The sequence below is a fragment of the Schistocerca nitens genome, chromosome 2 (assembly GCF_023898315.1).
Source record: "Schistocerca nitens isolate TAMUIC-IGC-003100 chromosome 2, iqSchNite1.1, whole genome shotgun sequence".
In the NCBI taxonomy this organism is placed as follows: domain Eukaryota; kingdom Metazoa; phylum Arthropoda; class Insecta; order Orthoptera; family Acrididae; genus Schistocerca; species Schistocerca nitens.
Window position 1 is genome coordinate 1,150,660,903 of NC_064615.1, and position 25,181 is coordinate 1,150,686,083.

Here is a 25,181-nt window from a genome sequence, read left to right on the forward strand (position 1 = left end):
GAAAATCCTATCGTTTCTGTAGAAACGTATCTCGATTTAGAAAGACAATGCAGGGAACCCTGAGTATTTTATATGGACGCAAATTGTGTGTTAATTCGTCAATGTGAGTTAGCGAGGGATGCAGTAGAGGAGGTATAATGCATCGGAAAAAAGATACTCGGAACCCCAAAGAAAATCCTATCGTTTCCGTAGAAACGTATCTCGATTTAGAAGGACAATGCAGGGAATCCTGAGTATTTCATATGGACGCAAATTGTGTGTTAATTCGTCAATGTGAGGGAGCGAGGGATGCAGTAAAGGAGGAATAATGCATCGGAAAAGAGATACTCGGAACCCCAAAGAAAATCCTATCGTTTCCGTAGAAACGTATCTTGATTTAGGAGGACAATGCAGGGAATCCAGAGCATTTCATATGGACGCAAATTGTGTGTTAATTCTTCAATGTGAGGGAGCGTGGGATGCAGTAAAGGAGGAATAATGCATCGGAAAAGAGATACTCGGAACCCCAAAGAAAATCCTATCGTTTCCGTAGAAACGTATCTCGATTTAGTAGGACAATGCAGGGAATCCAGAGTATTTCATATGGACGCAAATTGTGTGTTAATTCGTCAATGTGAGAGAGCGAGGGATGCATAAAGGAGGAATAATGCATCGGAAAAGAGATCCACGACTCCCAAAAGAAAATCCTATCGTTTCCGTAGAAACGTATCTCGATTTAGAAAGATAATGCAGGGAACCCAGAGTATTTCATATGGACGCAAATTGTGTGTTAATTCGGCAATGTGAGGGAGCGAGGGATGCAGTAAAGGAGGAATAATGCATCGGAAAAGAGATACTCGGAACCCCAAAGAAAATCCTGTCGTTTCCGTAGAAACGAATCCCGATTTAGAAGGACAATGCAGGGAATCCAGAGTATTTCATATGGTCGCAAATTGTGTGTTATTCCGTCAATGTTAGGGAGCGAGGGATGCAGTAAAGGACGAATAATGCATCGGAAAAGAGATACTCCGTACCCCAAAGAAAATCCTATCGTTTCCGTAGAAACGTATCTCGATTTAGAAGGACAATGCAGGGAATCCAGAGTATTTCATATGGACGCAAATTGTGTGTTAATTCGACAATGTGAGTTAGCGAGGGATGCAGTAATGGAGGAATAATGCATCGGAAAAGAGATACTCGGAACCCCAAAGAAAATCCTATCATTTCCGTAGAAACGTATCTCGATTTAGAAGGACAATGCAGGGAATCCTGAGTATTTCATATCGACGCTTATGTGTGTTAATTAGTCAATGTGAGGGAGCGAGGGATGCAGTAAAGGAGGAATAATGCATCGGAAAGAGATACTCGGAACCCCAAAGAAAATCCTATCGTTTCCGTAGAAACGTATCTCGATTTAGAAAGACAATGCAGGGAATCCAGAGTATTTCATATGGACGCAAATTGTGTGTTAATTCGTCAATGTGAGGGAGCGAGAAATGCAGTAAAGGAGGAATAATGCATTGGAAAAGAGATACTCGGAACCCCAAAGAAAATCGTATCGTTTCCGTAGAAACGAATCCCGATTTAGAAGGACAATGCAGGGAATCCAGAGTATTTCATATGGACGCAAATTGTGTGTTATTCCGTCAATGTTAGGGAGCGAGGGATGCAGTAAAGGACGAATAATGCATCGGAAAAGAGATACTCGGAACCCCAAAGAAAATCCTATCGTTTCCGTAGAAACGTATCTCGATTTAGAAGGACAATGCAGGGAATCCAGAGTATTTCATATGGACGCAAATTGTGTGTTAATTCGTCAATGTGAGTTAGCGAGGGATGCAGTAAAGGAGGAATAATGCATCGGAATAGAGATACTCGGAACCCCAAAGAAAATCCTATCGTTACCGTAGAAACGTATCTCGATTTAGAAGGACAATGCAGGGAATCCTGAGTATTTCATATGGACGCAAATTGTGTGTTAATTCGTCAATGTGAGGGAGCGAGGGATGCAGTAAAGGAGGAATAATGCATCGGAAAAGAGATACTCGGAACCCCAAAGAAAATCCTATCGTTTCCGTAGAAACGTATCTTGATTTAGGAGGACAATGCAGGGAATCCAGAGCATTTCATATGGACGCAAATTGTGTGTTAATTCGTCAATGTGAGGGAGCGAGGGATGCAGTAAAGGAGGAATAATGCATCGGAAAAGAGATACTCGGAACCCCAAAGAAAATCCTATCGTTTCCGTAGAAACGTATCTCGATTTAGAAGGACAATGCAGTTAATCCTGAGTATTTCATATGGACGCAAATTGTGTGTTCATTCGTCAATGTGAGGGAGCGAGGGATGCAGTAAAGGAGGAATAATGCATCGGAAAAGAGATACTCGGAACCCCAAAGAAAATCCTATCGTTTCCGTAGAAACGTATCTTGATTTAGGAGGACAATGCAGGGAATCCAGAGCATTTCATATGGACGCAAATTGTGTGTTAATTCGTCAATGTGAGGGAGCGAGGGATGCAGTAAAGGAGGAATAATGCATCGGAAAAGAGATACTCGGAACCCCAAAGAAAATCCTATCGTTTCCGTAGAAACGTATCTCGATTTAGAAAGACAATGCAGGGAATCCAGAGTATATCATATGGACGCAAATTGTGTGTTAATTCGTCAATGTGAGAGAGCGAGGGATGCAGTAAAGGAGGAATAATGCATCGGAAAAGAGTCACACGACTCCCAAAAGAAAATCCTATCGTTTCCGTAGAAACGTATCTCGATTTAGAAAGACAATGCAGGGAATCCAGAGTATTTCATATGGACGCAAATTGTGTGTTAATTCGTCAATGTGAGGGAGCGAGGGATGCAGTAAAGGAGGAATACTGCATCGGAAAAGAGATACTCGGAACCCCAAGGAAAATCCTACCGTTTCCGTAGAAACGTATCTCGATTTAGAAGGACAATGCAGGGAATCCAGAGTATTTCATATAGACGCAAATTGTGTGTTAATTCTTCAATGTGAGGGAGCGATGGATGCAGTAAAGGAGGAATAATGCATCGGAAAAGAGATACTCGGAACCCAAAAGAAAATCCTATCGTTTCCGTAGAAACGTATCTCGATTTAGAAGGACAATGCAGGGAATCCAGAGTATTTCATATGGACGCAAATTGTGTGTTAATTCGTCAATGTGAGGGAGCGAGGGATGCAGTAAAGGAGGAATAATGCATCGGAAAAGAGATACTCGGAACCCCAAAGAAAATCCTATCGTTTCCGTAGAAACGTATCTCGATTTAGAAGGACAATGCAGGGAATCCTGAGTATTTCATATGGACGCAAATTGTGTGTTCATTCGTCAATGTGAGGGAGCGAGGGATGCAGTAAAGGAGGAATAATGCATCGGAAAAGAGATACTCGGAACCCCAAAGAAAATCCTATCGTTTCCGTAGAAACGTATCTTGATTTAGGAGGACAATGCAGGGAATCCAGAGCATTTCATATGGACGCAAATTGTGTGTTAATTCGTCAATGTGAGGGAGCGAGGGATGCAGTAAAGGAGGAATAATGCATCGGAAAAGAGATACTCGGAACCCCAAAGAAAATCCTATCGTTTCCGTAGAAACGTATCTCGATTTAGAAAGACAATGCAGGGAATCCAGAGTATATCATATGGACGCAAATTGTGTGTTAATTCGTCAATGTGAGAGAGCGAGGGATGCAGTAAAGGAGGAATAATGCATCGGAAAAGAGTCACACGACTCCCAAAAGAAAATCCTATCGTTTCCGTAGAAACGTATCTCGATTTAGAAAGACAATGCAGGGAATCCAGAGTATTTCATATGGACGCAAATTGTGTGTTAATTCGTCAATGTGAGGGAGCGAGGGATGCAGTAAAGGAGGAATACTGCATCGGAAAAGAGATACTCGGAACCCCAAGGAAAATCCTACCGTTTCCGTAGAAACGTATCTCGATTTAGAAGGACAATGCAGGGAATCCAGAGTATTTCATATAGACGCAAATTGTGTGTTAATTCTTCAATGTGAGGGAGCGATGGATGCAGTAAAGGAGGAATAATGCATCGGAAAAGAGATACTCGGAACCCAAAAGAAAATCCTATCGTTTCCGTAGAAACGTATCTCGATTTAGAAGGACAATGCAGGGAATCCAGAGTATTTCATATGGACGCAAATTGTGTGTTAATTCGTCAATGTGAGTTAGCGAGGGATGCAGTAAAGGAGGAATAATGCATCGGAAAGGAGATACTCGGAACCCCAAAGAAAATCCTATAGTTTCCGTAGAAACGTATCTCGATTTAGAAGGACAATGCAGGGAATCCAGAGTATTTCATATGGACGCAAATAGTGTGTTAATTCGTCAATGTGAGGGAGCGAGGGATGCAGTAAAGGGGGAATAATGCATCGGAAAAGAGATACTCGGAACCCCAAAGAAAATCCTATCGTTTCTGTAGAAACGTATCTCGATTTAGAAGGACAATGCAGGGAATCCAGAGTATTCCATTTGGACGCAAATTGTGTGTTAATTCGTCAATGTGAGGGAGCGAGGGATGCAATAAAGGAGGAATAATGCATCGGATAAGCGATACACGGAACCCAAAAGAAAATCCTATCGTGTCCGTAGAAACGTATCTCGAATTAGAAGGACAATGCAGGGAATCCAGAGTATTTCATTTGGACGCAAATTGTGTGTTAATTCGTCAATGTGATGGAGCGAGAAATGCAGTAAAGGAGGAATAATGCATTGGAAAAGAGATACTCGGAACCCCAAAGAAAATCGTATCGTTTCCGTAGAAACGTATCTCGATTTAGAAGGACAATGCAGGGAATCCAGAGTATTTCATATGGACGCAAATTGTGTGTTAATTCGTCAATGTGAGGGAGCGAGGGATGCAGTAAAGGAGGAATAATGCATTGGATAAGCGATACACGGAACCCCAAAGAAAATCCTATCGTGTCCGTAGAAACGTATCTCGATTTAGAAGGACAATGCAGGGAATCCAGAGTATTTCATATGGACGCAAATTGTGTGTTAATTCGTCAATGTGAGGGAGCGAGGGATGCAGTAAAGGAGGAATAATGCATCGGAAAAGAGATACTCGGAACCCCAAAGAAAATCCTATCGTTTCCGTAGAAACGTATCTCGATTTAGAAGGACAATGCAGGGAATCCAGAGTATTTCATATGGACACAAATTGTGTGTTAATTCGTCAATGTGAGAGAGCGAGGGATGCAGTAAAGGAGGAATAATGCATCGGAAAAGAGATACACGACTCCCAAAAGAAAATCCTGTCGTTTCCGTAGAAACGTATCTCGATTTAGAAAGATAATGCAGGGAACCCAGAGTATTTCATATGGACGCAAATTGTGTGTTAATTCGGCAATGTGAGGGAGCGAGGGATGCAGTAAAGGAGGAATAATGCATCGGAAAAGAGATACTCGGAACCCCAAAGAAAATCCTATCGTTTCCGTAGAAACGTATCTCGATTTAGAAAGACAATGCAGGGAATCCAGAGTATTTCATATGGACGCAAATTGTGTGTTAATTCGTCAATGTGAGGGAGCGAGAAGTGCAGTAAAGGAGGAATAATGCATTGGAAAAGAGATACTCGGAACCCCAAAGAAAATCGTATCGTTTCCGTAGAAACGTATCTCGATTTAGAAGGACAATGCAGGGAATCCAGAGTATTTCATATGGACGCAAATTGTGTGTTAATTCGTCAATGTGAGAGAGCGAGGGATGCAGTAAAGGAGGAATAATGCATCGGAAAAGAGATACACGACTCCCAAAAGAAAATCCTATCGTTTCCGTAGAAACGTATCTCGATTTAGAAAGATAATGCAGGGAACCCAGAGTATTTCATATGGACGCAAATTGTGTGTTAATTCGGCAATGTGAGGGAGCGAGGGATGCAGTAAAGGAGGAATAATGCATCGGGAAAGAGATACTCGGAACCCCAAAGAAAATCCTGTCGTTTCCGTAGAAACGAATCCCGATTTAGAAGGACAATGCAGGGAATCCAGAGTATTTCATATGGACGCAAATTGTGTGTTATTCCGTCAATGTTAGGGAGCGAGGGATGCAGTAAAGGACGAATAATGCATCGGAAAAGAGATACTCGGAACCCCAAAGAAAATCCTATCGTTTCCGTAGAAACGTATCTCGATTTAGAAGGACAATGCAGGGAATCCAGAGTATTTCATATGGACGCAAATTGTGTGTTAATTCGACAATGTGAGTTAGTGAGGGATGCAGTAAAGGAGGAATAATGCATCGGAAAAGAGATACTCGGAACCCCAAAGAAAATCCTATCATTTCCGTAGAAACGTATCTCGATTTAGAAGGACAATGCAGGGAATCCTGAGTATATCATATGGACGCAAATTGTGTGTTAATTAGTCAATGTGAGGGAGCGAGGGATGCAGTAAAGGAGGAATAATGCATCGGAAAAGAGATACTCGGAACCCCAAAGAAAATCCTATCGTTTCCGTAGAAACGTATCTTGATTTAGGAGGACAATGCAGGGAATCCAGAGCATTTCATATGGACGCAAATTGTGTGTTAATTCGTCAATGTGAGGGAGCGAGGGATGCAGTAAAGGAGGAATAATGCATCGGAAAAGAGATACTCGGAACCCCAAAGAAAATCCTATCGTTTCCGTAGAAACGTATCTCGATTTAGAAGGACAATGCAGGGAATCCAGAGTATTTCATATGGACACAAATTGTGTGTTAATTCGTCAATGTGAGAGGGCGAGGGATGCAGTAAAGGAGGAATAATGCATCGGAAAAGAGATACACGACTCCCAAAAGAAAATCCTATCGCTTCCGTAGAAACGTATCTCGATTTAGAAAGATAATGCAGGGAACCCAGAGTATTTCATATGGACGCAAATTGTGTGTTAATTCGGCAATGTGAGGGAGCGAGGGATGCAGTAAAGGAGGAATGATGCATCGGAAAAGAGATACTCGGAACCCCAAAGAAAATCCTGTCGTTTCCGTAGAAACGAATCCCGATTTAGAAGGACACTGCAGGGAATCCAGAGTATTTCATATGGACGCAAATTGTGTGTTAATTCGTCAATGTGAGTTAGCGAGAGATGCAGTAAAGGAGGAATAATGCATCGGAATAGAGATACTCGGAACCCCAAAGAAAATCCTATCGTTACCGTAGAAACGTATCTCGATTTAGAAGGACAATGCAGGGAATCCTGAGTATTTCATATGGACGCAAATTGTGTGTTAATTCGTCAATGTGAGGGAGCGAGGGATGCAGTAAAGGAGGAAAAATGCATCGGAAAAGAGATACTCGGAACCCCAAAGAAAATCCTATCGTTTCCGTAGAAACGTATCTTGATTTAGGAGGACAATGCAGGGAATCCAGAGCATTTCATATGGACGCAAATTGTGTGTTAATTCGTCAATGTGAGGGAGCGAGGGATGCAGTAAAGGAGGAATAATGCATCGGAAAAGAGATACTCGGAACCCCAAAGAAAATCCTATCGTTTCCGTAGAAACGTATCTCGATTTAGAAGGACAATGCAGGGAATCCTGAGTATTTCATATGGACGCAAATTGTGTGTTCATTCGTCAATGTGAGGGAGCGAGGGATGCAGTAAAGGAGGAATAATGCATCGGAAAAGAGATACTCGGAACCCCAAAGAAAATCCTATCGTTTCCGTAGAAACGTATCTTGATTTAGGAGGACAATGCAGGGAATCCAGAGCATTTCATATGGACGCAAATTGTGTGTTAATTCGTCAATGTGAGGGAGCGAGGGATGCAGTAAAGGAGGAATAATGCATCGGAAAAGAGATACTCGGAACCCCAAAGAAAATCCTATCGTTTCCGTAGAAACGTATCTCGATTTAGAAAGACAATGCAGGGAATCCAGAGTATATCATATGGACGCAAATTGTGTGTTAATTCGTCAATGTGAGAGAGCGAGGGATGCAGTAAAGGAGGAATAATGCATCGGAAAAGAGTCACACGACTCCCAAAAGAAAATCCTATCGTTTCCGTAGAAACGTATCTCGATTTAGAAAGACAATGCAGGGAATCCAGAGTATTTCATATGGACGCAAATTGTGTGTTAATTCGCCAATGTGAGGGAGCGAGGGATGCAGTAAAGGAGGAATACTGCATCGGAAAAGAGATACTCGGAACCCCAAGGAAAATCCTACCGTTTCCGTAGAAACGTATCTCGATTTAGAAGGACAATGCAGGGAATCCAGAGTATTTCATATAGACGCAAATTGTGTGTTAATTCTTCAATGTGAGGGAGCGATGGATGCAGTAAAGGAGGAATAATGCATCGGAAAAGAGATACTCGGAACCCAAAAGAAAATCCTATCGTTTCCGTAGAAACGTATCTCGATTTAGAAGGACAATGCAGGGAATCCAGAGTATTTCATATGGACGCAAATTGTGTGTTAATTCGTCAATGTGAGTTAGCGAGGGATGCAGTAAAGGAGGAATAATGCATCGGAAAGGAGATACTCGGAACCCCAAAGAAAATCCTATAGTTTCCGTAGAAACGTATCTCGATTTAGAAGGACAATGCAGGGAATCCAGAGTATTTCATATGGACGCAAATAGTGTGTTAATTCGTCAATGTGAGGGAGCGAGGGATGCAGTAAAGGGGGAATAATGCATCGGAAAAGAGATACTCGGAACCCCAAAGAAAATCCTATCGTTTCTGTAGAAACGTATCTCGATTTAGAAGGACAATGCAGGGAATCCAGAGTATTCCATTTGGACGCAAATTGTGTGTTAATTCGTCAATGTGAGGGAGCGAGGGATGCAATAAAGGAGGAATAATGCATCGGATAAGCGATACACGGAACCCAAAAGAAAATCCTATCGTGTCCGTAGAAACGTATCTCGAATTAGAAGGACAATGCAGGGAATCCAGAGTATTTCATTTGGACGCAAATTGTGTGTTAATTCGTCAATGTGATGGAGCGAGAAATGCAGTAAAGGAGGAATAATGCATTGGAAAAGAGATACTCGGAACCCCAAAGAAAATCGTATCGTTTCCGTAGAAACGTATCTCGATTTAGAAGGACAATGCAGGGAATCCAGAGTATTTCATATGGACGCAAATTGTGTGTTAATTCGTCAATGTGAGAGAGCGAGGGATGCAGTAAAGGAGGAATAATGCATTGGATAAGCGATACACGGAACCCCAAAGAAAATCCTATCGTGTCCGTAGAAACGTATCTCGATTTAGAAGGACAATGCAGGGAATCCAGAGTATTTCATATGGACGCAAATTGTGTGTTAATTCGTCAATGTGAGGGAGCGAGGGATGCAGTAAAGGAGGAATAATGCATCGGAAAAGAGATACTCGGAACCCCAAAGAAAATCCTATCGTTTCCGTAGAAACGTATCTCGATTTAGAAGGACAATGCAGGTAATCCAGAGTATTTCATATGGACACAAATTGTGTGTTAATTCGTCAATGTGAGAGAGCGAGGGATGCAGTAAAGGAGGAATAATGCATCGGAAAAGAGATACACGACTCCCAAAAGAAAATCCTGTCGTTTCCGTAGAAACGTATCTCGATTTAGAAAGATAATGCAGGGAACCCAGAGTATTTCATATGGACGCAAATTGTGTGTTAATTCGGCAATGTGAGGGAGCGAGGGATGCAGTAAAGGAGGAATAATGCATCGGAAAAGAGATACTCGGAACCCCAAAGAAAATCCTATCGTTTCCGTAGAAACGTATCTCGATTTAGAAAGACAATGCAGGGAATCCAGAGTATTTCATATGGACGCAAATTGTGTGTTAATTCGTCAATGTGAGGGAGCGAGAAGTGCAGTAAAGGAGGAATAATGCATTGGAAAAGAGATACTCGGAACCCCAAAGAAAATCGTATCGTTTCCGTAGAAACGTATCTCGATTTAGAAGGACAATGCAGGGAATCCAGAGTATTTCATATGGACGCAAATTGTGTGTTAATTCGTCAATGTGAGAGAGCGAGGGATGCAGTAAAGGAGGAATAATGCATCGGAAAAGAGATACACGACTCCCAAAAGAAAATCCTATCGTTTCCGTAGAAACGTATCTCGATTTAGAAAGATAATGCAGGGAACCCAGAGTATTTCATATGGACGCAAATTGTGTGTTAATTCGGCAATGTGAGGGAGCGAGGGATGCAGTAAAGGAGGAATAATGCATCGGGAAAGAGATACTCGGAACCCCAAAGAAAATCCTGTCGTTTCCGTAGAAACGAATCCCGATTTAGAAGGACAATGCAGGGAATCCAGAGTATTTCATATGGACGCAAATTGTGTGTTATTCCGTCAATGTTAGGGAGCGAGGGATGCAGTAAAGGACGAATAATGCATCGGAAAAGAGATACTCGGAACCCCAAAGAAAATCCTATCGTTTCCGTAGAAACGTATCTCGATTTAGAAGGACAATGCAGGGAATCCAGAGTATTTCATATGGACGCAAATTGTGTGTTAATTCGACAATGTGAGTTAGTGAGGGATGCAGTAAAGGAGGAATAATGCATCGGAAAAGAGATACTCGGAACCCCAAAGAAAATCCTATCATTTCCGTAGAAACGTATCTCGATTTAGAAGGACAATGCAGGGAATCCTGAGTATATCATATGGACGCAAATTGTGTGTTAATTAGTCAATGTGAGGGAGCGAGGGATGCAGTAAAGGAGGAATAATGCATCGGAAAAGAGATACTCGGAACCCCAAAGAAAATCCTATCGTTTCCGTAGAAACGTATCTTGATTTAGGAGGACAATGCAGGGAATCCAGAGCATTTCATATGGACGCAAATTGTGTGTTAATTCGTCAATGTGAGGGAGCGAGGGATGCAGTAAAGGAGGAATAATGCATCGGAAAAGAGATACTCGGAACCCCAAAGAAAATCCTATCGTTTCCGTAGAAACGTATCTCGATTTAGAAGGACAATGCAGGGAATCCAGAGTATTTCATATGGACACAAATTGTGTGTTAATTCGTCAATGTGAGAGAGCGAGGGATGCAGTAAAGGAGGAATAATGCATCGGAAAAGAGATACACGACTCCCAAAAGAAAATCCTATCGCTTCCGTAGAAACGTATCTCGATTTAGAAAGATAATGCAGGGAACCCAGAGTATTTCATATGGACGCAAATTGTGTGTTAATTCGGCAATGTGAGGGAGCGAGGGATGCAGTAAAGGAGGAATGATGCATCGGAAAAGAGATACTCGGAACCCCAAAGAAAATCCTGTCGTTTCCGTAGAAACGAATCCCGATTTAGAAGGACAATGCAGGGAATCCAGAGTATTTCATATGGACGCAAATTGTGTGTTATTCCGTCAATGTTAGGGAGCGAGGGATGCAGTAAAGGACGAATAATGCATCGGAAAAGAGATACTCGGAACCCCAAAGAAAATCCTATTGTTTCCGTAGAAACGTATCTCGATTTAGAAGGACAATGCAGGGAATCCAGAGTATTTCATATGGACGCAAATTGTGTGTTAATTCGTCAATGTGAGTTAGCGAGGGATGCAGTAAAGGAGGAATAATGCATCGGAAAAGAGATACTCGGAACCCCAAAGAAAATCCTATCGTTACCGTAGAAACGTATCTCGATTTAGAAGGACAATGCAGGGAATCCTGAGTATTTCATATGGACGCAAATTGTGTGTTAATTCGTCAATGTGAGGGAGCGAGGGATGCAGTAAAGGAGGAATAATGCATCGGAAAAGAGATACTCGGAACCCCAAAGAAAATCCTATCGTTTCCGTAGAAACGTATCTTGATTTAGGAGGACAATGCAGGGAATCCAGAGCATTTCATATGGACGCAAATTGTGTGTTAATTCGTCAATGTGAGGGAGCGAGGGATGCAGTAAAGGAGGAATAATGCATCGGAAAAGAGATACTCGGAACCCCAAAGAAAATCCTATCGTTTCCGTAGAAACGTATCTCGATTTAGAAAGACAATGCAGGGAATCCAGAGTATATCATATGGACGCAAATTGTGTGTTAATTCGTCAATGTGAGAGAGCGAGGGATGCAGTAAAGGAGGAATAATGCATCGGAAAAGAGTCACACGACTCCCAAAAGAAAATCCTATCGTTTCCGTAGAAACGTATCTCGATTTAGAAAGACAATGCAGGGAATCCAGAGTATTTCATATGGACGCAAATTGTGTGTTAATTCGCCAATGTGAGGGAGCGAGGGATGCAGTAAAGGAGGAATACTGCATCGGAAAAGAGATACTCGGAACCCCAAGGAAAATCCTACCGTTTCCGTAGAAACGTATCTCGATTTAGAAGGACAATGCAGGGAATCCAGAGTATTTCATATAGACGCAAATTGTGTGTTAATTCTTCAATGTGAGGGAGCGATGGATGCAGTAAAGGAGGAATAATGCATCGGAAAAGAGATACTCGGAACCCAAAAGAAAATCCTATCGTTTGCGTAGAAACGTATCTCGATTTAGAAGGACAATGCAGGGAATCCAGAGTATTTCATATGGACGCAAATTGTGTGTTAATTCGTCAATGTGAGTTAGCGAGGGATGCAGTAAAGGAGGAATAATGCATCGGAAAGGAGATACTCGGAACCCCAAAGAAAATCCTATAGTTTCCGTAGAAACGTATCTCGATTTAGAAGGACAATGCAGGGAATCCAGAGTATTTCATATGGACGCAAATAGTGTGTTAATTCGTCAATGTGAGGGAGCGAGGGATGCAGTAAAGGGGGAATAATGCATCGGAAAAGAGATACTCGGAACCCCAAAGAAAATCCTATCGTTTCTGTAGAAACGTATCTCGATTTAGAAGGACAATGCAGGGAATCCAGAGTATTCCATTTGGACGCAAATTGTGTGTTAATTCGTCAATGTGAGGGAGCGAGGGATGCAATAAAGGAGGAATAATGCATCGGATAAGCGATACACGGAACCCAAAAGAAAATCCTATCGTGTCCGTAGAAACGTATCTCGAATTAGAAGGACAATGCAGGGAATCCAGAGTATTTCATTTGGACGCAAATTGTGTGTTAATTCGTCAATGTGATGGAGCGAGAAATGCAGTAAAGGAGGAATAATGCATTGGAAAAGAGATACTCGGAACCCCAAAGAAAATCGTATCGTTTCCGTAGAAACGTATCTCGATTTAGAAGGACAATGCAGGGAATCCAGAGTCTTTCATATGGACGCAAATTGTGTGTTAATTCGTCAATGTGAGAGAGCGAGGGATGCAGTAAAGGAGGAATAATGCATTGGATAAGCGATACACGGAACCCCAAAGAAAATCCTATCGTGTCCGTAGAAACGTATCTCGATTTAGAAGGACAATGCAGGGAATCCAGAGTATTTCATATGGACGCAAATTGTGTGTTAATTCGTCAATGTGAGGGAGCGAGGGATGCAGTAAAGGAGGAATAATGCATCGGAAAAGAGATACTCGGAACCCCAAAGAAAATCCTATCGTTTCCGTAGAAACGTATCTCGATTTAGAAGGACAATGCAGGGAATCCAGAGTATTTCATATGGACACAAATTGTGTGTTAATTCGTCAATGTGAGAGAGCGAGGGATGCAGTAAAGGAGGAATAATGCATCGGAAAAGAGATACACGACTCCCAAAAGAAAATCCTGTCGTTTCCGTAGAAACGTATCTCGATTTAGAAAGATAATGCAGGGAACCCAGAGTATTTCATATGGACGCAAATTGTGTGTTAATTCGGCAATGTGAGGGAGCGAGGGATGCAGTAAAGGAGGAATAATGCATCGGAAAAGAGATACTCGGAACCCCAAAGAAAATCCTATCGTTTCCGTAGAAACGTATCTCGATTTAGAAAGACAATGCAGGGAATCCAGAGTATTTCATATGGACGCAAATTGTGTGTTAATTCGTCAATGTGAGGGAGCGAGAAGTGCAGTAAAGGAGGAATAATGCATTGGAAAAGAGATACTCGGAACCCCAAAGAAAATCGTATCGTTTCCGTAGAAACGTATCTCGATTTAGAAGGACAATGCAGGGAATCCAGAGTATTTCATATGGACGCAAATTGTGTGTTAATTCGTCAATGTGAGAGAGCGAGGGATGCAGTAAAGGAGGAATAATGCATCGGAAAAGAGATACACGACTCCCAAAAGAAAATCCTATCGTTTCCGTAGAAACGTATCTCGATTTAGAAAGATAATGCAGGGAACCCAGAGTATTTCATATGGACGCAAATTGTGTGTTAATTCGGCAATGTGAGGGAGCGAGGGATGCAGTAAAGGAGGAATAATGCATCGGGAAAGAGATACTCGGAACCCCAAAGAAAATCCTGTCGTTTCCGTAGAAACGAATCCCGATTTAGAAGGACAATGCAGGGAATCCAGAGTATTTCATATGGACGCAAATTGTGTGTTATTCCGTCAATGTTAGGGAGCGAGGGATGCAGTAAAGGACGAATAATGCATCGGAAAAGAGATACTCGGAACCCCAAAGAAAATCCTATCGTTTCCGTAGAAACGTATCTCGATTTAGAAGGACAATGCAGGGAATCCAGAGTATTTCATATGGACGCAAATTGTGTGTTAATTCGACAATGTGAGTTAGTGAGGGATGCAGTAAAGGAGGAATAATGCATCGGAAAAGAGATACTCGGAACCCCAAAGAAAATCCTATCATTTCCGTAGAAACGTATCTCGATTTAGAAGGACAATGCAGGGAATCCTGAGTATATCATATGGACGCAAATTGTGTGTTAATTAGTCAATGTGAGGGAGCGAGGGATGCAGTAAAGGAGGAATAATGCATCGGAAAAGAGATACTCGGAACCCCAAAGAAAATCCTATCGTTTCCGTAGAAACGTATCTTGATTTAGGAGGACAATGCAGGGAATCCAGAGCATTTCATATGGACGCAAATTGTGTGTTAATTCGTCAATGTGAGGGAGCGAGGGATGCAGTAAAGGAGGAATAATGCATCGGAAAAGAGATACTCGGAACCCCAAAGAAAATCCTATCGTTTCCGTAGAAACGTATCTCGATTTAGAAGGACAATGCAGGGAATCCAGAGTATTTCATATGGACACAAATTGTGTGTTAATTCGTCAATGTGAGAGAGCGAGGGATGCAGTAAAGGAGGAATAATGCATCGGAAAAGAGATACACGACTCCCAAAAGAAAATCCTATCGCTTCCGTAGAAACGTATCTCGATTTAGAAAGATAATGCAGGGAACCCAGAGTATTTCATATGGACGCAAATTGTGTGTTAATTCGGCAATGTGAGGGAGCGAGGGATGCAGTAAAGGAGGAATGATGCATCGGAAAAGAGATACTCGGAACCCCAAAGAAAATCCTGTCGTTTCCGTAGAAACGAATCCCGATTTAGAAGGACAATGCAGGGAATCCAGAGTATTTCATATGGACGCAAATTGTGTGTTATTCCGTCAATGTTAGGGAGCGAGGGATGCAGTAAAGGACGAATAATGCATCGGAAAAGAGATACTCGGAACCCCAAAGAAAATCCTATTGTTTCCGTAGAAACGTATCTCGATTTAGAAGGACAATGCAGGGAATCCAGAGTATTTCATATGGACGCAAATTGTGTGTTAATTCGTCAATGTGAGTTAGCGAGGGATGCAGTAAAGGAGGAATAATGCATCGGAAAAGAGATACTCGGAACCCCAAAGAAAATCCTATCGTTACCGTAGAAACGTATCTCGATTTAGAAGGACAATGCAGGGAATCCTGAGTATTTCATATGGACGCAAATTGTGTGTTAATTCGTCAATGTGAGGGAGCGAGGGATGCAGTAAAGGAGGAATAATGCATCGGAAAAGAGATACTCGGAACCCCAAAGAAAATCCTATCGTTTCCGTAGAAACGTATCTTGATTTAGGAGGACAATGCAGGGAATCCAGAGCATTTCATATGGACGCAAATTGTGTGTTAATTCGTCAATGTGAGGGAGCGAGGGATGCAGTAAAGGAGGAATAATGCATCGGAAAAGAGATACTCGGAAGACCAAAGAAAATCCTATCGTTTCCGTAGAAACGTATCTCGATTTAGAAGGACAATGCAGGGAATCCTGAGTATTTCATATGGACGCAAATTGTGTGTTCATTCGTCAATGTGAGGGAGCGAGGGATGCAGTAAAGGAGGAATAATGCAACGGAAAAGAGATACTCGGAACCCCAAAGAAAATCCTATCGTTTCCGTAGAAACGTATCTTGATTTAGGAGGACAATGCAGGGAATCCAGAGCATTTCATATGGACGCTAATTGTGTGTTAATTCGTCAATGTGAGGGAGCGAGGGATGCAGTAAAGGAGGAATAATGCATCGGAAAAGAGATACTCGGAACCCCAAAGAAAATCCTATCGTTTCCGTAGAAACGTATCTCGATCTAGAAAGACAATGCAGGGAATCCAGAGTATATCATATGGACGCAAATTGTGTGTTAATTCGTCAATGTGAGAGAGTGAGGGATGCAGTAAAGGAGGAATAATGCATCGGAAAAGAGACACACGACTCCCAAAAGAAAATCCTGTCGTTTCCGTAGAAACGTAGCTCGATTTAGAAAGACAATGCAGGGAATCCAGAGTATTTCATATGGACGCAAATTGTGTGTTAATTCGTCAATGTGAGGGAGCGAGGGATGCAGTAAAGGAGGAATACTGCATCGGAAAAGAGATACTCGGAACCCCAAAGAAAATCCTACCGTTTCCGTAGAAACGTATCTCGATTTAGAAGGACAATGCAGGGAATCCAGAGTATTTCATATAGACGCAAATTGTGTGTTAATTCTTCAATGTGAGGGAGCGATGGATGCAGTAAAGGAGGAATAATGCATCGGAAAAGAGATACTCGGAACCCAAAAGAAAATCCTATCGTTTCCGTAGAAACGTATCTCGATTTAGAAGGACAATGCAGGGAATCCAGAGTATTTCATATGGACGCAAATTGTGTGTTAATTCGTCAATGTGAGTTAGCGAGGGATGCAGTAAAGCAGGAATAATGCATCGGAAAGGAGATACTCGGAACCCCAAAGAAAATCCTATAGTTTCCGTAGAAACGTATCTCGATTTAGAAGGACAATGCAGGGAATCCAGAGTATTTCATATGGACGCAAATAGTGTGTTAATTCGTCAATGTGAGGGAGCGAGGGATGCAGTAAAGGGGGAATAATGCATCGGAAAAGAGATACTCGGAACCCCAAAGAAAATCCTATCGTTTCTGTAGAAACGTATCTCGATTTAGAAGGACAATGCAGGGAATCCAGAGTATTCCATTTGGACGCAAATTGTGTGTTAATTCGTCAATGTGAGGGAGCGAGGGATGCAATAAAGGAGGAATAATGCATCGGATAAGCGATACACGGAACCCAAAAGAAAATCCTATCGTGTCCGTAGAAACGTATCTCGAATTAGAAGGACAATGCAGGGAATCCAGAGTATTTCATATGGACGCAAATTGTGTGTTAATTCGTCAATGTGATGGAGAGAGAAATGCAGTAAAGGAGGAATAATGCATTGGAAAAGAGATACTCGGAACCCCAAAGAAAATCGTATCGTTTCCGTAGAAACGTATCTCGATTTAGAAGGACAATGCAGGGAATCCAGAGTATTTCATATGGACGCAAATTGTGTGTTAATTCGTCAATGTGAGAGAGCGAGGGATGCAGTAAAGGAGGAATAATGCATCGGATAAGCGATACACGGAACCCCAAAGAAAATCCTATCGTGTCCGTAGAAACGTATCTCGATTTAGAAGGACAATGCAGGGAATCCAGAGTATTTCATATGGACGCAAATTGTGTGTTAATTCGTCAATGTGAGGGAGCGAGGGATGCAGTAAAGGAGGAATAATGCATCGGAAAACAGATACTCGGAACCCCAAAGAAAATCCTATCGTTTCCGTAGAAACGTATCTCGATTTAGAAAGATAATGCAGGGAACCCAGAGTATTTCATATAGACGCAAATTGTGTGTTAATTCGGCAATGTGAGGGAGCGAGGGATGCAGTAAAGGAGGAATAATGCATCGGAAAAGAGATACTCGGAACCCCAAAGAAAATCCTGTCGTTTCCGTAGAAACGAATCCCGATTTAGAAGGACAATGCAGGGAATCCAGAGTATTTCATATGGACGCAAATTGTGTGTTATTCCGTCAATGTTAGGGAGCGAGGGATGCAGTAAAGGACGAATAATGCATCGGAAAAGAGATACTCGGAACCCCAAAGAAAATCCTATCGTTTCCGTAGAAACGTATCTCGATTTAGAAGGACAATGCAGGGAATCCAGCGTATTTCATATGGACGCAAATTGTGTGTTAATTCGACAATGTGAGTTAGCGAGGGATGCAGTAAAGGAGGAATAATGCATCGGAAAAGAGATACTCGGAACCCCAAAGAAAATCCTATCATTTCCGTACAAACGTATCTCGATTTAGAAGGACAATGCAGGGAATCCTGAGTATTTCATATGGACGCAAATTGTGTGTTAATTAGTCAATGTGAGGGAGCGAGGGATGCAGTAAAGGAGGAATAAAGCATCGGAAAAGAGATACTCGGAACCCCAAAGAAAATCCTATCGTTTCCGTAGAAACGTATCTTGATTTAGGAGGACAATGCAGGGAATCCAGAGCATTTCATATGGACGCAAATTGTGTGTTAATTCGTCAATGTGAGGGAGCGAGGGATGCAGTAAAGGAGGAATAATTCATCGGAAAAGAGATACTCGGAACCCCAAAGAAAATCCTGTCGTTTCCGTAGAAACGTATCTCGATTTAGAAGGACAATGCAGGGAATCCAGAGTATTTCATATGGACACAAGTTGTGTGTTAATTCGTCAATGTGAGAGAGCGAGGGATGCAGTAAAGGAGGAATAATGCATCGGAAAAGAGATACACGACTCCCAAAAGAAAATCCTATCGCTTCCGTAGAAACGTATCTCGATTTAGAAAGATAATGCAGGGAACCCAGAGTATTACATATGGACGCAAATTGTGTGTTAATTCGGCAATGTGAGGGAGCGAGGGATGCAGTAAAGGAGGAATAATGCATCGGAAAAGAGATACTCGGAACCCCAAAGAAAATCCTATCGTTTCCGTAGAAACGTATCTCGATTTAGAAAGACAATGCAGGGAATCCAGAGTATTTCATATGGACGCAAATTGTGTGTTAATTCGTCAATGTGAGGGAGCGAGAAATGCAGTAAAGGAGGAATAATGCATTGGAAAAGAGATACTCGGAACCCCAAAGAAAATCGTATCGTTTCCGTAGAAACGTATCTCGATTTAGAAGGACAGTGCAGGGAATCCAGAGTATTTCATATGGACGCAAATTGTGTGTTAATTCGTCAATGTGAGAGAGCGAGGGATGCAGTAAAGGAGGAATAATGCGTCGGAAAAGAGATACACGACTCCCAAAAGAAAATCCTATCGTTTCCGTAGAAACGTATCTCGATTTAGAAAGATAATGCAGGGAACCCAGAGTATATTCTATGGACGCAAATTGTGTGTTAATTCGGCAATGTGAGGGAGCGAGGGATGCAGTAAAGGAGGAATGATGCATCGGAAAAGAGATACTCGGAACCCCAAAGAAAATCCTGTCGTTTCCGTAGAAACGAATCCCGATTTAGAAGGACAATGCAGGGAATCCAGAGTATTTCATATGGACGCAAATTGTGTGTTATTCCGTCAATGTGAGGGAGCGAGGGATGCAGTAAAGGAGGAATAATGCATCGGAAAAGAGATACTCGGAACCCCAAAGAAAATCCTATCGTTTCCGTAGAAACGTATCTCGATTTACAAGGACAATGCAGGGAATCCAGAGTATTTCATATGGACGCAAATTGTGTGTTAATTCGTCAATGTGAGTTAGCGAGGGATGCAGTAAAGGAGGAATAATGCATCGGAAAAGAGATACTCGGAACCCCAAAGAAAATCCTATCGTTACCGTAGAAACGTATCTCGATTTAGAAGGACAATGCAGGGAATCCTGAGTATTTCATATGGACGCAAATTGTGTGTTAATTCGTCAATGTGAGGGAGCGAGGGATGCAGTAAAGGAGGAATAATGCATCGGAAAAGAGATACTCGGAACCCCAAAGAAAATCCTATCGTTTCCGTAGAAACGTATCTTGATTTAGGAGGACAATGCAGGGAATCCAGAGCATTTCATATGGACGCAAATTGTGTGTTAATTCGTCAATGTGAGGGAGCGAGGGATGCAGTAAAGGAGGAATAATGCATCGGAAAAGAGATACTCGGAACCCCAAAGAAAATCCTATCGTTTCCGTAGAAACGTATCTCGATTTAGAAGGACAATGCAGGGAATCCTGAGTATTTCATATGGACGCAAATTGTGTGTTCATTCGTCAATGTGAGGGAGCGAGGGATGCAGTAAAGGAGGAATAATGCATCGGAAAAGAGATACTCGGAACCCCAAAGAAAATCCTATCGTTTCCGTAGAAACGTATCTTGATTTAGGAGGACAATGCAGGGAATCCAGAGCATTTCATACGGACGCAAATTGTGTGTTAATTCGTCAATGTGAGGGAGCGAGGGATGCAGTAAAGGAGGAATAATGCATCGGAAAAGAGATACTCGGAACCCCAAAGAAAATCCTATCGTTTCCGTAGAAACGTATCTCGATTTAGAAAGACAATGCAGGGAATCCAGAGTATATCATATGGACGCAAATTGTGTGTTAATTCGTCAATGTGAGAGAGCGAGGGATGCAGTAAAGGAGGAATAATGCATCGGAAAAGAGACACACGACTCCCAAAAGAAAATCCTATCGTTTCCGTAGAAACGTATCTCGATTTAGAAAGACAATGCAGGGAATCCAGAGTATTTCATATGGACGCAAATTGTGTGTTAATTCGTCAATGTGAGGGAGCGAGGGATGCAGTAAAGGAGGAATACTGCATCGGAAAAGAGATACTCGGAACCCCAAGGAAAATCCTACCGTTTCCGTAGAAACGTATCTCGATTTAGAAGGACAATGCAGGGAATCCAGAGTATTTCATATAGACGAAAATTGTGTGTTAATTCTTCAATGTGAGGGAGCGATGGATGCAGTAAAGGAGGAATAATGCATCGGAAAAGAGATACTCGGAACCCCAAAGAAAATCCTATCGTTTCCGTAGAAACGTATCTCGATTTAGAAGGACAATGCAGGGAATCCAGAGTATTTCATATGGACGCAAATTGTGTGTTAATTCGTCAATGTGAGTCAGCGAGGGATGCAGTAAAGGAGGAATAATGCATCGGAAAGGAGATACTCGGAACCCCAAAGAAAATCCTATAGTTTCCGTAGAAACGTATCTCGATTTAGAAGGACAATGCAGGGAATCCAGAGTATTTCATATGGACGCAAATAGTGTGTTAATTCGTCAATGTGAGGGAGCGAGGGATGCAGTAAAGGGGGAATAATGCATCGGAAAAGAGATACTCGGAACCCCAAAGAAAATCCTATCGTTTCCGTAGAAACGTATCTCGATTTAGAAGGACAATGCAGGGAATCCAGAGTATTTCATATGGACGCAAATTGTGTGTTAATTCGTCAATGTGAGAGAGCGAGGGATGCAGTAAAGGAGGAATAATGCATCGGAAAAGAGATACACGACTCCCAAAAGAAAATCCTATCGTTTCCGTAGAAACGTATCTCGATTTAGAAAGATAATGCAGGGAACCCAGAGTATTTCATATGGACGCAAATTGTGTGTTAATTCGTCAATGTGAGGGAGCGAGGGATGCAGTAAAGGAGGAATAATGCATCGGAAAAGAGATACTCGGAACCCAAAAGAAAATCCTATCGTTTCCGTAGAAACGAATCCCGATTTAGAAGGACAATGCAGGGAATCCAGAGTATTTCATATGGACGCAAATTGTGTGTTATTCCGTCAATGTTAGGGAGCGAGGGATGCAGTAAAGGACGAATAATGCATCGGAAAAGAGATACTCGGAACCCCAAAGAAAATCCTATCGTTTCCGTAGAAACGTATCTCGATTTAGAAGGACAATGCAGGGAATCCAGAGTATTTCATATGGACACAAATTGTGTGTTAATTCGTCAATGTGAGAGAGCGAGGGATGCAGTAAAGGAGGAATAATGCATCGGAAAAGAGATACACGACTCCCAAAAGAAAATCCTATCGCTTCCGTAGAAACGTATCTCGATTTAGAAAGATAATGCAGGGAACCCAGAGTATTACATATGGACGCAAATTGTGTGTTAATTCGGCAATGTGAGGGAGCGAGGGATGCAGTAAAGGAGGAATAATGCATCGGAAAAGAGATACTCGGAACCCCAAAGAAAATCCTATCGTTTCCGTAGAAACGTATCTCGATTTAGAAAGACAATGCAGGGAATCCAGAGTATTTCATATGGACGCAAATTGTGTGTTAATTCGTCAATGTGAGGGAGCGAGAAATGCAGTAAAGGAGGAATAATGCATTGGAAAAGAGATACTCGGAACCCCAAAGAAAATCGTATCGTTTCCGTAGAAACGTATCTCGATTTAGAAGGACAATGCAGTGAATTCAGAGTATTTCATATGGACGCAAATTGTGTGTTAATTCGTCAATGTGAGAGAGCGAGGGATGCAGTAAAGGAGGAATAATGCGTCGGAAAAGAGATACACGACTCCCAAAAGAAAATCCTATCGTTTCCGTAGAAACGTATCTCGATTTAGAAAGATAATGCAGGGAACCCAGAGTATATCATATGGACGCAAATTGTGTGTTAATTCGGCAATGTGAGGGAGCGAGGGATGCAGTAAAGGAGGAATGATGGATCGGAAAAGAGATACTCGGAACCCCAAAGAAAATCCTGTCGTTTCCGTAGAAACGAATCCCGATTTAGAAGGACAATGCAGGGAATCCAGAGGATTTCATATGGACGCAAATTGTGTGTTATTCCGTCAATGTTAGGGAGCGAGGGATGCAGTAAAGGACGAATAATGCATCGGAAAAAAGATACTCGGAACCCCAAAGAAAATCCTCTCGTTTCCGTAGAAACGTATCTCGATTTACAAGGACAATGCAGGGAATCCAGAGTATTTCATATGGACGCAAATTGTGTGTTAATTCGTCAATGTGAGTTAGCGAGGGATGCAGTAAAGGAGGAATAATGCATCGGAAAAGAGATACTCGGAACCCCAAAGAAAATCCTATCGTTACCGTAGAAACGTATCTCGATTTAGAAGGACAATGCAGGGAATCCTGAGTATTTCATATGGACGCAAATTGTGTGTTAATTCGTCAATGTGAGGGAGCGAGGGATGCAGTAAAGGAGGAATAATGCATCGGAAAAGAGATACTCGGAACCCCAAAGAAAATCCTATCGTTTCCGTAGAAACGTATCTTGATTTAGGAGGACAATGCAGGGAATCCAGAGCATTTCATATGGACGCAAATTGTCTGTTAATTCGTCAATGTGAGGGAGCGAGGGATGCAGTAAAGGAGGAATAATGCATCGAAAAAGAGATACTCGGAACCCCAAAGATAATCCTATCGTTTCCGTAGAAACGTATCTCGATTTAGAAGGACAATGCAGGGAATCCTGAGTATTTCATATGGACGCAAATTGTGTGTTCATTCGTCAATGTGAGGGAGCGAGGGATGCAGTAAAGGAGGAATAATGCATCGGAAAAGAGATACTCGGAACCCCAAAGAAAATCCTATCGTTTCCGTAGAAACGTATCTTGATTTAGGAGGACAATGCAGGGAATCCAGAGCATTTCATATGGACGCAAATTGTGTGTTAATTCGTCAATGTGAGGGAGCGAGGGATGCAGTAAAGGAGGAATAATGCATCGGAAAAGAGATACTCGGAACCCCAAAGAAAATCCTATCGTTTCCGTAGAAACGTATCTCGATTTAGAAAGACAATGCAGGGAATCCAGAGTATATCATATGGACGCAAATTGTGTGTTAATTCGTCAATGTGAGAGAGCGAGGGATGCAGTAAAGGAGGAATAATGCATCGGAAAAGAGACACACGACTCCCAAAAGAAAATCCTATCGTTTCCGTAGAAACGTATCTCGATTTAGAAAGACAATGCAGGGAATCCAGAGTATCTCATATGGACGCAAATTGTGTGTTAATTCGTCAATGTGAGGGAGCGAGGGATGCAGTAAAGGAGGAATACTGCATCGGAAAAGAGATACTCGGAACCCCAAGGAAAATCCTACCGTTTCCGTAGAAACGTATCTCGATTTAGAAGGACAATGCAGGGAATCCAGAGTATTTCATATAGACGCAAATTGTGTGTTAATTCTTCAATGTGAGGGAGCGATGGATGCAGTAAAGGAGGAATAATGCATCGGAAAAGAGATACTCGGAACCCCAAAGAAAATCCTATCGTTTCCGTAGAAACGTATCTCGATTTACAAGGACAATGCAGGGAATCCAGAGTATTTCATATGGACGCAAATTGTGTGTTAATTCGTCAATGTGAGTTAGCGAGGGATGCAGTAAAGGAGGAATAATGCATCGGAAAGGAGATACTCGGAACCCCAAAGAAAATCCTATAGTTTCCGTAGAAACGTATCTCGATTTAGAAGGACAATGCAGGGAATCCAGAGTATTTCATATGGACGCAAATAGTGTGTTAATTCGTCAATGTGAGGGAGCGAGGGATGCAGTAAAGGGGGAATAATGCATCGGAAAAGAGATACTCGGAACCCCAAAGAAAATCCTATCGTTTCCGTAGAAACGTATCTCGATTTAGAAGGACAATGCAGGGAATCCAGAGTATTCCATTTGGACGCAAATTGTGTGTTAATTCGTCAATGTGAGGGAGCGAGGGATGCAATAAAGGAGGAATAATGCATCGGATAAGCGATACACGGAACCCAAAAGAAAATCCTATCGTGTCCGTAGAAACGTATCTCGAATTAGAAGGACAATGCAGGGAATCCAGAGTATTTCATATGGACGCAAATTGTGTGTTAATTCGTCAATGTGAGGGAGCGAGAAATGCAGTAAAGGATGAATAATGCATTGGAAAAGAGATACTCGGAACCCCAAAGAAAATCGTATCGTTTCCGTAGAAACGTATCTCGATTTAGAAGGACAATGCAGGGAATCCAGAGTATTTCATATGGACGCAAATTGTGTGTTAATTCGTCAATGTGAGAGAGCGAGGGATGCAGTAAAGGAGGAATAATGCATCGGATAAGCGATACACGGAACCCCAAAGAAAATCCTATCGTGTCCGTAGAA